The sequence below is a fragment of the Tetranychus urticae genome, chromosome 2 (genome assembly GCF_039701765.1).
Source record: "Tetranychus urticae isolate SD_2017Ah chromosome 2, NJAU_TeUrti_SD_1.0, whole genome shotgun sequence".
In the NCBI taxonomy this organism is placed as follows: Eukaryota; Metazoa; Arthropoda; class Arachnida; order Trombidiformes; family Tetranychidae; genus Tetranychus; species Tetranychus urticae.
In genome coordinates this window covers 13,059,630-13,073,459 of record NC_142959.1, presented here as the reverse complement: position 1 = coordinate 13,073,459, position 13,830 = coordinate 13,059,630, and the positions used below count along the sequence as shown (strand labels likewise).

General features: G+C 31.0%; 2 long non-coding RNA genes across 7 annotated transcripts; one reads left to right on the top strand and one right to left on the bottom strand.

Moving 5' to 3' along the window:
- Positions 1–2,865: 2,865 nt before the first annotated feature.
- LOC112538880 (uncharacterized) lies at positions 2,866–6,986 on the bottom strand. Its single transcript, XR_016198591.1, has 4 exons — positions 6,845–6,986; positions 4,275–5,831; positions 4,098–4,196; positions 2,866–3,968 (listed from the first exon to the last, which is right to left on the bottom strand). It is a non-coding gene; the product is annotated as an uncharacterized LOC112538880 (long non-coding RNA).
- Positions 6,578–12,264, top strand: LOC107370110 (uncharacterized). Of its 6 annotated transcripts, none has more exons than XR_016198588.1 (6): positions 6,812–6,957; positions 7,030–7,344; positions 7,413–8,128; positions 8,497–9,977; positions 10,121–10,491; positions 11,656–12,264. It is a non-coding gene; the product is annotated as an uncharacterized LOC107370110 (long non-coding RNA). The 6 variants fall into 6 exon arrangements; XR_016198587.1 differs by having other exon boundaries at positions 10,121–10,539; XR_016198589.1 differs by lacking the exon at positions 11,656–12,264 and having other exon boundaries at positions 7,413–7,491; positions 7,664–8,128; positions 10,121–11,239.
- The last annotated feature ends 1,566 nt before the right edge of the window (positions 12,265–13,830 follow it).

Here is a 13,830-nt window from a genome sequence, read left to right as displayed (position 1 = left end):
AAGCAACACAAAAAGTGTCAAAACAAAAGAGCCAAAATAAGTGAAAAGAAGAAGAGGAAAAAAATGTCAAAATATTTAACTTTCATCTTACATACTCAACTTGTTTCATCGTTTTAATTTTATTCACATTTCATCATGTTCACCATGCATTTGTTTTCACCATAAATCTCATCACATTTCCCACTGAGTGAACAACTATTTTACCTGGAAAAAAGGATAATCTTAAAAATGACAAAAAACAGTAACAATAAAGACCTATTGAAAGGAAAAGGTTAACATAAAGCAACAATTTATCGACTGAATTCATTTCAAATTCTCACTGGAGAAACATTGAAATAAAAGTGAAAAGTTATTGGAAAATGTGAAACTTATTCAGCGATTAATGAAAAGGAAAAGTCGATGAAAGATGAATGTTGGTCAAAGGTGACATCAGAAAATGTTATTGAAAAGACAACTGGAGTTAATTTGGGTTTTGAGGAAAAGTTCTGGAAATTGTTTTCTTTCATTCAATTGATTCAGATTGTTGTTTATCATTATGATGATGAGGATGAAAAGGATGTTAAAATGAATCCCTAATGTAAGGGTAAACAGAAAGCAGAGAAAAGTCAATTTAAAGTAAAAGTTGAAAACATGAACATCATTTGACAAAAATGATGGTTACATCCATTAAGATTATACACTATTCACCTTATGCTTTACTTTTTTACACCTTCTTCAAGTTGAGTTTCATGGTAATGATACCCATCATTATAACCTTACTCTGGCTTTACTATTTCGTCCAATGTTGTTGCTTCTGTTGTCGTATCAATGAAGCTGAGCAAAGCCTTTTGCCTTTTGTTCAAATGGTTTTAACTAATGGTTTTCATAATGTAATAGACTTGACACCAACAAGGAAAGAAACAGGCTAAACATGATGAACATGAATCTCGTTCTGATCAGTGAACATCACTGAATCACTTATTATTGTTACCTTTTCCAGTATTACAAATGGTATTAAACGGTTACAACTCGCTTCTCCTTATTTAGTTTCATTCAATTTTACACATTTAGTTAATGAACAAAAACTGTTAACCAATTAATCAAAAACAATTTAACAAGTGTTACCAACCATTTTAACCAGAAAAACAAACAGAGAAAATAAAACAAACCAAAAAGTCAAATTTTTTAATTCAATTCTTTTCATCCAACTGTTTCAGTTCAACATTAATGATTAGACTGATTGAATGGCTCATGTTTAAATTTACAGTCTAATTCAAGTGAATTCATGAAAATTTTGGCTTAAAAAACCAACATTTGATTGGAAAAATAAAAGTCTTTGGTTTAGTTTTTTCAATGAAATATCAAAAAGCGAAAAGTGCTTTTACTGCCAAATCGATTCGACTTTGAGTTGTAAGCAAACAAAATATGTTCAGAAAAACGCAGATCACTTTTAAAACATGATTTACAATCAATAAATACACAAAAGAAGCTTTGATTTCTCGAAGTTATCCAAAAATCTTTTTCCAAATATTTATTTTCTTATAATTTTGTCTCTTCAAGACTTGATCTTGACTTACAAGCATATTAACCTTACAGAAATGAGTCTTCCTCTTGATTCATTTTGCCATGATAATGTCCAAAATTCCCGATGTAAGGTTAGTTTCAGTTCGGAATAACATTTTGTTGAACTTGTTGAACCAATTAAAGCCATTAGAAGATGTGTAAGTAAAAATTAAGATTTTTTGGCTTCAATTTTCTCGATCAATTTAATTTTAAAGTCAATTCAACTTTGGTTATATTGTACTGAATGGCAAAATTATCCCATTAAATGAGAAAAAAGTAAACATGAAAAGGTCACAGATCATTGGCCCTGTAAATCAACATTTACAGAATAATTGTTTTCTTCGAAAAGGGAAAAAGATTGAAAATTGTGAGTTTCATTGATTTGTCATATTAAACTTCTAATTGTTGAAATGGGTTACAATTTAGTGACAAATGACACTTGAAAATGTTTTTATTTTTGCCTTGTCAACTTGATAGTTGACTACAAATGGAAAGTGATAAAAGGGAGGAAAAAATTTGTGATAAAATGATCCTCTTTTGATGATCGGATAACATGATGAGCCTTAAGAACCTCTGGGAGTGCCTATTGTAATAGCCCAAGGGGTTATCCTTTTGCTCATCCTTTTACATCATCAACCGATTTTTTATCTTCTTTTATTGTATCAACTTTATATAGAATGGCAAAAAGGTGAAGACCTTTTCCATAAAAAAAGGGCGAAAAAGGTTGAAAGAAGAGGAAATGTTTGAAAAGAAAAGATGAAAGTAAAGGAGTGATGATAATGGTGATGAGGATGATGATAATTTTTGATGAAAGTGCTTTCTCGTGTTGAACGATTCTTCAAATCGCATTGGACTCAATTGACTCTTTTTTATATGTATTTTTATGTACACAGAATGTGAAATCATTTGACAAGATCGACAACAAACTGTGATCATGAAGAAGCGATCAGTTTAACAAATTAGTCTCATGAGCATTTGAAAATATCCAAATAATATCATTTCACTGGAAAAATTATCGATGAAAAGTTGAACGAAGGCGAAAAAACGATTCCACTTTTTTCTCGAAAATTTTCACTCATTTTTTAAATTTCATTTCCTCACAAAATCAATGAATATTAAAGTTTAATTTTGACTCTAAATGATTATCAATATTTTCACTCTTCACTCCCAGAGACTTTCAGCATTTCATTGATTGCAATTAATTAGTTGAAACATTTGTACAACAATGTATAAGATTGTTGATTGAAAGTGTTGAATAAATTGTTATCCTAATTAGTATTCATTTTTGTCTGATTAACTTTGGCTTAGCAAAAAGTTTGCATTTTATTTCCATTTTTGCTCTTCTTCTTCATTTCAACATTTCATGTTAATATTCATAATAAAGCTGATTAAATTGTAAATGTTATTAAAAGAGAGAAAAGTAGAGGAAAAAAGAAAAGGAATTTAAATGTTTTGCTTCTTCTCGTATTGATCAAAACAGACTGATGAGAGTTGATGAGGATGAGGAAGACATTTACATTTTGACAAAAATTGCAAAAATGTAAAGGTTGAGATGTTATGAAATGGGAATCAAAAGGGTGGGCTTTTGTGTGGAACCTTTAATAACAGGCAAAACCCATTTTTGGCTTGCCAAAAGTCATCTGAGAGTTTCAACTTTGTTCATCTTCATCTCTCTCTTGCCTGCAACTCCTCCTCATCCCTCTGATCATCATCTCTCATCCATTTAAAATCATATGGTTCAACCTCTTTCCTGGCCTTTCTTTTTCCCATTTTTAAACCTTTCCTCTTCACTTTCAAGTCCTTTACAGATTACAATTTTTGTGTCTAATATGTTCAACAAAATTTCATATTATAATCATCATCATCATCAACATTTTCATCATTTTCATCTTTTCCATTTTCACTCTTCTTCTCTCAGTAATAATCCTTTGGCACATTTAATCTACATTAGTGTCTAATGTTGAAGATGATACTTGAAGTTTGTTAAAATTAACACTCACAACATGATAATGGATATGAAAATGTTTTTCCCAGTAAAAACTGTGTTCTTCACTCAGAACCGAATTAATTTCAATAATATTTTTCAATTTACAGACAAAAAGTGGATTAAATGTTGAAGAGTGAAAACAATATGGAAACCTATTAGTTGATCACATTAAAGGCACAACATTAGACGAAACAAATTGATGTAACATTTTGCTTCCTTCATCATCCTTCATCCTATTTATCACTGAAACAAAAAACTTAATTGTCTTCTTATTCACATTTTCATCTTCAGTTCACTGAGCTTGTCATATTTGGTTCCATATAAAAGCGCTTTCGGCAATTTTTGCTCTTCTTTTTCTTCTTCTTTTGGGTTCCTCTTTATCCTAAAACAAAAAATGGTTTGCTTTTGAGCTTTAATGGTTCAAGTGTCACTTTTGATTCTAATTCAATAGCAAGAGAAATGATAAAAAAAAGCAAATGCTAAGAGAAAGTGAAAAGACCAAACCTTTTCATGATCATTGCCTCCGGTTACATGATATGTTATGAGACAAAACTCTCAACTAACTCACTTTGATTGTTTGAAATCACGCAATCCCCGTTGGCATAGATTATTTAAGTGTATAAGATCATGTTTATTTGTATTAAAGTAAAAGTTAAACACAATTAACCTACAGAAAGCAAAAGGTTGAAACGAAACAAGAAAAAAAGAAATATTAACTTTTTTCAAACATATTGTCAATATTTACCTTTGACACTCTCAGTGTTGACTGACACTTGGACTCATCAACTCACCGAAATAGCCATCAACATCGATTAATATTCACATTAGGCTCAATCTGTTGAGTATAATTAAGGAAATCATTTTCATCAGATTACTTAATGACTTTGGTTCAATCTGTTACCAAAGATAATCTAATATCTGAAAAAAAAGATGAAAGTTGATGGTAATGATGAGGAGAGGAACAAAAAAGAGTAAAGAGTTTTGAAGAAGGTTGATTGTAATCAAATGACTACCTTTTTATAATCAAATTAACGGGTTCAACGAATCAATCATCAAGTGATGAAATTGAATGTTTAATTTTGAATCATTTTTTGGTCTTTCAGAGTTTATTAAAAATCTTTCGAGCAGAATGTTGAATGATATCAATAACAATATTAAATGACAATTTTCAACACATTTTTTCCTCTTCTTGTTGATGAAGTTGAAATTGAAATTTTGCAAGTTGCAGTGAAAAGTAAAGACAATTGAAAGATGTTCATTTGATCTCTTTTAATTTCAACTTATCGTCAGTATTTTGAATAGCTTTTTTGTTTACCCTGAGTTTATCATGAAGATGAAGGAAACATGCAAAACTCTCAATAATAATGTTTCATGTTTTCATCTCTAGGGAAACCTGAGTAAAGGCAATGGAAACAAAATGATGTAAAAAGATGATGAATGTGAAAAAGTATAAGAATCATTGAATAAAACAATTATGATTGAAAACTGTTTCTTTGTCATCTTCATTCTTCTTCTTCTTCTTCCTCTTCTTTTCCCTGTTAACATGAAATGTATTCCTGAACAAATCTCTTCCAATGATATATTCAAAATAGCAATTTTTCATCTTATTTCTTCTTCTTCTTGTTCATCTTCATTCCTTTGTTACTTTACTTTTTTTTCTGGTCTCTTCGAAACTTGTTATTGTTTTCTTATTCAGCTTGTTGGAATGAATTTTTTAAGACATGATAAAACCATGTTCAGAATACTGATAACATTTTCTCATCTTCAACACATTGTTATTATGATAAGAAAATGCTGTTATCATGTAAATTGGTGTTCAATTCAGAGGGAAGGTTTAGAGCTTTGAGATTTATCATGTTTATTAAAGTATAACTTGAATCTCAATTAACTTTTACGGTTCAACAATGAATGTTGTCATGTATTTTCACGTTGCACTTTGCCTTTCATTAGACTCTGTTTTGTGTCTCTTTTCTGGTACAGTTAATAATCTGTTTGGTTGTTGTATTCATATTGATAATAAGCATGAAAAAAGTGCAACATTAAGTTGTGTAAATAAGTGTGTGAATAAGCGTAAATAATCAATTTGTGATTTGTGTTTAAATAACAGGTAATAACTGGTAATAGGTTGTATATTAAATTAAATTTTGACCCTTTAAGGCGATTACTTTATTACCTTTTTACAAAGGTTGTTTGACAATTTCAACAGTTTTTGACCTTTTAGGTTTAGATTTTCATCTCTTCGCCTTTTCCCTTTGTTGGTCCTCCAAGTTGGCCTTTGTTGTTCAATGATATCTAGTTGCTTCTGGATGATTGGAGGAGGAGAAGGAAGATGAAAGTGAGTGAGAGAGAGGAAGAAAATTGAGGAAGAAAAAGATGAAAAATTGAGAAGGATGATTCGGAATAATAATGATAATGAGGATGAAGGGAATGTAATGCGAGATATTGAAGAAAAGACCTTTTCTTTTTGCTATAATAGAGAGGCAAAAGTGTAACAAAAGGAGGAAAGATGATAAAGATGAGAGGCCAAAGTGAGAGGTTATTTGGTGAAAGGTAGGGTCAAAGGTTGAACAATGTATCAAACAGAGAGGGCAAAGGAGAGAGAGATGATTTTTTTGACAAATTGTGAGTAACTTAAATTACTCAATGAAAAGCATTGACCAGCAGGAGACATTCAAATGTAATGTTATAAACCTCTTTTCTTGACTGTTGTTGTTGTTGTCCCTTCAACTGACTGTTGCTGTTTAGCTTACTTATTGTTGGTCTTGTTGATTTTAATGGTGTTGTTTAAAACTGTCAAAATAAATTGGCCCAATATTTTCAGGGTTAACCTCTTGCTTTTTTTTCATCTTTCCTTACCTTCATCTTCAACCTGATTTTGATGTTATTGCTTATTGCTTTTTCAGCTTTACCTTCTTTTTTTTATAACAATCAAATTTCATTACAATAATAGCATTTGGTTTCAACATTTTACAAAATATACTCAACCAATCTTTTTATTATCATTATTTGGTCAAAAGGCGTGCTTTTAACATTCAAATATATTATAATATTATATCTTTTTTTTCTGACTGTATATTTTACTTTGCTTCAAGGATTCATTGTTTATCACTATTCCTATACCTTTTTTTATTATGAGTTATTTTGTGTATTGTGTTGAACCATTTTAACCATTACAAGGTTTGTTAAGGTTTAAGTTTGGGTTGTTTAGGTTTAAGATGTATTTAAATTGAATGTATTTAAGCATACAATTGAAGCCAAATCAATCAACCAGGTTGACTTTCATTTTGGCAGAAAAATTAAACGTATTAAGCTTACCTTTTTTTCCCTTTGTTAAGTCAACCTTTACTGTTACATCATCTAAATGACCTTTAACCAGTTGGTATTTTTGTTTCCTTATTTAATTTTAACTGTTTTAAACTCATTTTCAGGTAAATTGTTGTTGGTTTATTTTTAAATTTTATACAAAATGTACAATAAACTCATTTTCACTTTCAAATTAGGTGACCATTTGGTATCTGTACTCATCTGGATCGGATCTTGTTGGTATTTATCGGGATTCATTTATTTGCGACATTTTCAGCTGACTGTAAACCCAAATTACAACCCAATAGTCACTATTTATCATTAACATTGGACCAGTTAATGTAGACAATTGTTTTCACTTGATTAAGATGATGGTCATGATTGTTTAAATGGTAATAGCGTTTTGTTATTCTCTCCTTCAATCAGTCAATCAATTAATCTTAATTAATCAGCGTGTAACATTAACATGTAACCAATCTAATGAAATAGGAGTTAAGTTATTGGTATAAATGGTAAGTCTTGTTTCACCTATTAACTAATTCATTTGTATTAATATCTTATTTATTTAATTACAATTTAGGTATGACATGGCCGGTGAAAGTGGCAAATTAACAGAGGAATCAATGGACTATGATTGTGGATATATTTTATGGTCAGAGGTGTGGCTCAATTTTTCAGTTAACGTCCATTTAAAGACAGTAGACTTCAATTGTTGGAATGAACTACAGTTGATGATTTGAATCAATCTTTTTGTCTGTTATCTTAATTAACTTGGTTTTCCGTCAATTTACTCATTTCTTCTTTTTCTTTTCTCTTTTATTCTGTTTACAGTTTCTGTATGATTGAATCAATTTAAATGATTGGTTAACCTACAACAAGAACAGTGATTTGATGAGAAACTAAACTGTTGTAACCAAATGTAACCAAGTTAATTTAAGTTAATACTGTTTATTATCATCATCACCATCACCGTCACTATCACTATCATCATTTGATACAAATCAATGTTTGTAATAATAATGTCTAATATTGATCATTGATCAAAAAAACAAAATGAATTGAACAAACTGAAACTAATGGCAAGGGAAAAAAACCGTTCAAGATAATCAAAGTTAAAAAGAGTTTACTTTTTTCCTTCTGATGATGAACACATAAACAGTAATTTATTTTATTACCAAGTTGTTTCTCTTCATTTCTCGTCATCTTCATCCTGATACTGAACAAAGTTTCAAGCCTTTTTTTCATCTCATCACAATCATCATCTTGATCATCATCCTCATCATCATCTTCTTTCTGGTAAGATTAATTGAAAGGGTTTCTCCTCCTTTTCTGGTTTCTCATATTGAAAAGCAGTATAAACATCATTCCCTTCAATTGCCTGGTTTTGTGTTGATTTTTTACTTCATCTTACTTTTCTCTGTCCTTTACTCTCTGTGTGTATGTGTGTGTGTTTGCTTGATGTGACAAAACAATCAACAAACTACCTAACAACACACACACACAGTCACACTCAAAACACAACCATAAAATAAAACATGAAATCAAGTCAAAGCCAAAAAAAGAGCAAAGCGAGAAGTAGAAAAAAATCAGTATAAAATGATGAAAAAAAACCTCCTTTTTACGCTTCTTTTCATCTTTTTTCATTCTATTTTTTCTTTCCTTAGTTTAATCATCACCATCATCATCATCATGATCACTTTTACTCCACTCACTTACTACTACTACCACTACTACTACAACAACTACAATTTCAACAATAAATCAATATCATTGATCTATTTATTGATTCTTTTGACCAAATTAGAGTGTGAACCTTACCAATCTGGTGTTAAGTGATTCTTTACCCAACACACAACACAACATGGAGGGTCACAACACAATATATAACAGTTAAACAGTTGATAATGAAACAATGAATTTTTCTGGTAAATCAAACACAATTGGGTAACAATTAAAGTAAAGGCCAAGGAAAAAAGGAAAAGGAGAGAAGATGAATCAAGATGGAAAGTTGGTGTATTATGATGATAAAGGAGAAAGCAAAGGATAAGAAGATGAAGACTAAAGAGGAGGAGGAGGAGATGGTAAAGTGGGAGTTTGAAGAGCAATTGGAGGAGGAGGAAAAGAGTAATATAATGGATTAATTGATTGTGTTGATATCAGCGTAAAACCAGAGAACTGATATTATTATTATAAAATAAGGAATCAGAACTGATGTTTAGTGGCAAAAGCTGTATCAAGAGTATTTAGCCTTTTGACTTATGATACTTGCGTGACTCGAAACAATCAATAACCTGAAAGTTGAAACTATTAACAATCTACATTAATAATGTCTCCGGCAAATGTAATAATTGAAAGTTGCGTGATAACTTGAACAATCAATTAATCTGATTTGTGTTACAATTTCTGTTCCCTTCAACCCTTGTCTCTCTCTCTGTTAACATTGATAATGTTTAAAGATGAGATTCCAATTTGATGATTCCAGTTGTTCAAAGTCAATTGATTATTGTAATAATAATGATCTTCCTTTTATGTTCTCCTTCAATCATCAAATGGTTCAACTAAACACAAAATTTGCAGTCAAATTAACAGTTCAATTTACTGAATCTATTTGGTTATCCCTGAAAAACTGGTCACAAAGATGATACGAAAGATCAATAGTTACGATCAACTTTTTACAGTTCACTTATTAACTTTGACTCAAACCTTGAATTGCATGATCCATAATTCAGTGTTGATTCCTCCATAAAGCTTATGGATTGATAAAAGGGTCATAACCTTATCCTTTTCATGAAAACAGACAAAAAGCGATCAACTTTCAAAAGATTATAAAAGCAGGATAAATGTGACATTTTTTTCTGTACAACATACAAGATCAAGCCAAAAAGTATCAACAATGATTTATATCAAAGTTACTTTTGTTTTTTTTCAATGAGAAACAAATTGTCGCTTTTTTATGTTAAATTGAAGTTGAGGTAAACATGGAAGATGCCATAAAACCAGTGAAATTAAACCAGTCAAGTAAATACATCGTTGCGTGAGTCTTCAATCATGCCAATCATCACTCATCAACAATCAGACAAATCAGTAAAGCACATAAGGCTGAAAACCAACCATTTGGAGAGACAAGACAGGAAAGATTGGAAATGTAAGTTACATTGAAATACGTTGGCAAAAAGTGAAACCAAAAAAAACATGGACAAACATTTCCATCTCATTTTTATACATTTTTATAAATATTTAAAACATTTCCATCATTGTTAACTCTCTCTCTCTTAACCTACTTTCCAGGAGGCATCATCTTCATAATCATCTTGATCAAACAAAGCCTGGCTGGAGCTTTATGCCTATCATGTTGCCCTCTAACTCCCAGTCAATCTTGAAACTTGTAGCTAGTGGCAACTAGCACAATGGGAAAGGCGATTACGATAAGGTCGCTTAAATGGATAACTTATATTATAAATATATCAATAGATGAAACATATTACAATATAAACACAACATCAACACAAACACACTCAGACACAAAGCGAGATGGAAATAAAAAAAGCCGAGGACAACAACAGAAGAAGAAAAAACTATAATAATAAAAGGAGAGAAAAGATTCAACAAAAAAAAGAGAAGATGAAAAGCTATGAATAAAATGGAAGAAGGAGATAAAAGTGAGTCATAAAGATAGAGAGGCTGCAAGGATGAGGAAGATGAAAAAGGTAGGAGAAGAGGCCATAGAAAAGGATATCCACATAATGCTTTAGTTTGGTTTGCCGAGTTTGGTTTTCATTGGTGAATCCAAAGTTAAAAAGGAGGATGAGAAGAGGAAGACAAAGATGGAAGCTGATGGAAAGCTGAGGAAAGAGAGAGAGATGAAGATGAAAAGTTCGCATGTAAGCTCAAAAAGGTTCAATATTTAGCTGTTTAGTGAATGTTTAGTTACTACTGTAAAAGCACTTGCCAATGTCCTTCACTAACAACCACTAAATGTTAGGCCGTCGACTATTTTTATTATCATTATTATAGCTTCTATTACTCTTTATTATAGCTCAAAATTTCTCTCGTCTTTCTACTTACTTTAACTTCTCACTCTCTTTATCCTCCTCTCATCCTCTCTCTCTCCATCATTTCCCTCTTCATCTTTACTCTCAGCTCGCCTTCAACTATAAAGTATATCATCGCTCATGTGCCCAACTCTGTCGCCTTACATTTAACATGATATAATCTATTGTTGCTCATGCTCAACAATTATCATTATTATTATTTGTTGATAATGTTGATCATCTTGGATCATCATCATCAAATGGCACTTTTAAAGCCATTTCGAGCCACTTTTCCCTTTCCTCGCCTGTGCCTTCAATTGTTGTCAATTGTTTACCTTTTCATTCCTCTTCAGTAAACCTTTTGAATCTCAATTTACCTCACCTTTTCATCAATTATATTAATATCAATTGGTGAAGTTACAAGATTCAACAGATCAATTTTTTTCTGTCAATACATTTTGACCTTACTTTTGTCAAGCAAATTGAAATTGTTTCAATTGGTTCACTTGTTTTCATTATTTTCACCCTTTCAGCTTGAACTTCACATATTAGATTACATGAATAGTATAAGTGATTCAATTTATAGCAACATCAATCTTTGTTTACCTTTTTCTTCCTAGTTAACATTTCTCACAAATAATCACAATCAATTTAGCTTTTACATAAATCTTGCATTCCTTTGCTAATTCAGTTAACCATTTTTACCTGTTCATCTTGCCATCATCATTAACATGATCATCAAATAGACTCTCATTTTGATTGCCATTTTTATCCAAACCATTTCTTTAATAGTTTATTGTGATTGCCAAATGGAAAGCCTTTTTTAAAAGTAAATGTAAAACAACAATTGAGACCGATTTTTTTCATCAAAGTTAAAGATTCTTTTGGGATGAAGGAAGATGAAGATGAAAAACAAGAGTAAAATGATGGCGACATTGATGGGCTAAACTTGAAAGTGAATTTGAATGTAAAGTAAAAGGCCAATTTTCATGGTAAAAAAGTGACTTTTCAACTCTTTTCTTTTTTTCTCTCGGTTGCTGTTTTTTTTCTGGTTAAACCTTTCACAGCTTTTTGCGTTTTTCCCTGATTCATGATCACTTTTTATAATAATAATAGATGATAAACAAGAGGATTGAATCAATTTGTAGGTAAATCAGTTTTTGCCTTTGCTTTTGTTAATAGAAAGTGATTATCTTTGATTCTTTATAATCATAATTCACTGATTTACTCTCTATTATCCTAAATCAATGAAGCAATATAAATCCCTTATCGGTTGATTCCAGGCAAAAAATATAATAATATCATCATTATAAATATGTTTGAAGAGAAAATTTTTCATCATTAAACCTTTTGCTTCTGCTGACTTTTTTTATCATCTTTTTTCTTCTTCTCTTCATCTCTCCTTCTTTAACATCTTTTCATGAACAGTTTATCATCTTGTTGTAAATACGCCACTCAACACATTAATATGGATTGATCATTATTCGAGAAGTAAATGTTCAATTTTAGATATTTTTTTGTCAGTTTTTTTATTTAAAGAGTGAAGGCTGAAAAGATTGCAAGATTCATTGGAATCAGCTGATTCAGATTAGGACAGGTTATTCATTTGACCAGGTTCATGTTCAGGGTCAGGTCCAGGTTTAGGTTGAACTTCAGGTTTAGGTTTTGGTTGTTAGTTGCTTCATCGTCTGTGGTTTCTTCATGTTTGCAGTTGAGGTTTGGGCCGATTTGGAAGTTAATTAATCCAATTGAGCCATCAGGTACAAAAGGCTGTCAAAAAAGGCAAGATTGTTGAGTGAAAATGAATTGAAAACTGTTGATGGTGTCTCTTGGTTTGTATCATTTGGTGTGATTCGGAAAGGGTGAAAAATGATTACAGGAATTAAATTGGTGATAGGAATTTGGGAAAGAACAATTTCTGTTATTTCTCTTCTTCTTTTTTCTCACTCTTCTCTTGATCTTCCTGTTTACTTGTAATTTGGTAGTAATTTATTTTGTCCCTAAATGAAAGGTTAGACATTTCAATAGAGAATAATTAATTCAATTCAACTATCATTTAGGTTCATTTTGGGTTTTCAGGCTCAAATAACTTGCCTGTAACCAAAGAAGGTTATAAATGGAGGAGAAGATGAAAATGAAGATTAAAATGATGAGGAGGAAAAAAAATTAGACGAAAAAAGGAGGTTAATCAATAACTGTAATGAATAAAAACTGAGTTGATTGTCCATTTGTGCAACAATAAGAATGGCCAATTGAATTGTTGGTTCAAGTTATTATTAGTGTTGGCCATTAGTATTATTATTTGATTTGGCTAACAAGGAATCGTAAAGTTAATAATACAAATAAAGAATGCGAAAGTAGGAATAAAAGAAGAAGAGAAAAGGCAATGAAAGAAGATGAGAAAAGAATGAAGATGAAGAGAAGGCAAAAAGGGTGATCAATAGCAATATTAACCAATTAGTAAATGATCACCGGAAAGTGGCCGTAATCTAATCATCAGTAGGTAAGGTGGTTGGGTGAAAAGTTGAATAGTAGTCTGTAGTTTAAGTTGTAATTAGTTGATAACATTGAGGATGATTGGTTAATGGGTGGAAATACAATGAACGAGAAGGTATAATTTTCTTAAACTGAACAACCGGGATTTCTGGTCAATACACAATATCCATTGGGTTCAACTAATAGCGGTGAAACGTGGATTGAATCATGAGATTGAGACATTTACAGATTCATTTGGTGAAAACCCAAATGAATGTGAAAACAAAGGAGAAGACGAAATAAAACAAAAATAGTTTTATGTATAAAGATAAATAGAGGATTGTGAGTTGAGTAAAACCATGACTAGTCGAGAGAGAGTTTTAGGAAGATTTTTGGATGATGAGGATGGAAAGAGGATGAAATAGGATGAATAAAAGAATAGGAAAGTGGGAGGAAAAGTAGAACTGAATTGAGTTGATCTGAAAAGATTGG